This window comes from Microtus ochrogaster, linkage group LG2, assembly GCF_000317375.1.
Source record: "Microtus ochrogaster isolate Prairie Vole_2 linkage group LG2, MicOch1.0, whole genome shotgun sequence".
Classification (NCBI taxonomy): domain Eukaryota; kingdom Metazoa; phylum Chordata; class Mammalia; order Rodentia; family Cricetidae; genus Microtus; species Microtus ochrogaster.
This window is the reverse complement of record NC_022028.1, coordinates 9,544,079-9,545,626: the sequence shown is the minus strand read 5'-3', so window position 1 is coordinate 9,545,626 and position 1,548 is coordinate 9,544,079.

Here is a 1,548-nt window from a genome sequence, read left to right as displayed (position 1 = left end):
GACCAGTCATGTAAGGCAATACATGGTGCTGAGTTTTGTCCTTGTAGCACAGAGATTGATAGTGATGAGGATTTGGACTCAGTTATTTCTCATAGACTTGGACAGTCCAAAGTAGGTGGATCCCGAAAAAGTGAGTTTCCCTTGTTTTCTGTTTGCCTTTCAGTTTTTGACACTTATTTATTGGTTCTTTTGGAGGAAATTCTATTTGTTTTAAAATGTGGTTATTTCTATCCTTTCATCGAATGTGATTTTCTTTTTTCATCCAATATTATTTATCATTTTTAGCTGTCTGTCTTAGTTTTGACAGATTAGGTAGCATCCATGGATCAGATGCTTGGAAGCTAGCTACAATTCTGAAGGCCAAGAGATTGAGATGAAAAAAGAAAACAACTTTGGCTGGACATGGTGGCGCAAGCCTTTAATCCCAGCTACTCAGCAGGCTGAGACGGGAAGATGGCTTGAGTTCATGAGTTCTGGGCTGTAGTGTGCTATGCCAATCAGTGTTCGCACTAAGTTTCACATCAAATGGTGACCTCCCAGGAGCAGGGGACCATCAGGTTGCTTAAAGAAGGGGTGAAAATGCCCAGGTTGGAAACAAAGCAGGTCAAAACTCCCATGCTGATCAGAAGTGGGATCGCGCCTGTGAATAGCCACTGCACTCCAGCCTGGGCAATGTAGCGAGACCCCATCTCTTAAAACAAACAAACAAAAAAAAAACAAAAAAAAAAACCTATCCCTGTTTGTAGGCACACAGTGAGGAATTTACTGAACTGTGCTATAAGATTCGCCAGCTGTGAGTAACCTTCCTGCCCATGTCATGTGACCAGTGCTTGTATTAACAAGAAAGAGGAGTATATATGTCTCCCTTAGTTTTGGAGGGATAAGAGCCTTCTTGTGTGGGTCAGAGTCATGGAATCTAGCTGGATTCCTGAAAGCAAACACAGGAGATTGAGATGTGACCAACTGAAACTCAAGCAAGAAGTAGGATAGGGCATAAAGTCTATGCTGATTCATCAAACATCATTAATGGAGTTTTGTCACTAAGGCTCCACCATATAAAAGTCCCAAACTGGATCATCAACTGACTTTGTGTGTCCATGTGTTCAAATGTCACATTTGTATGAGATATTTCTATTTCAAATCACCACAGTGGGATTGTGGAATGTGTGTCAGACGTGCTGAAAACTTGGGTTCTAGTTTGGGAATTTGTGGAACACGTAGATGTGGGGTAGCTGGAGGAACCTAAGACTTAGAACTGTATTCCATGTAGTTCAATGTGAACAGCCACCTAATAGCAGCTCTATTGGAAACAAGATGCTCCCCAACCATGGTCCAGCCTTGAAAGTGCAGATGTATACACACACAAACCCTTCCTCTCTGGAGTTGGTTTGGTGCCAGCCATGGAAAAAAATACCTAGGACACTGGTTGTGGTACAGAACCTGGTCTAACCACTGTCAGTAATGAGAAGCCATGATTGGGCGACTCCTTGGGGTGACATCACAAGAAGGCATTATGAAGTATGCTAACAACTACTGTGTTTCAGGCAC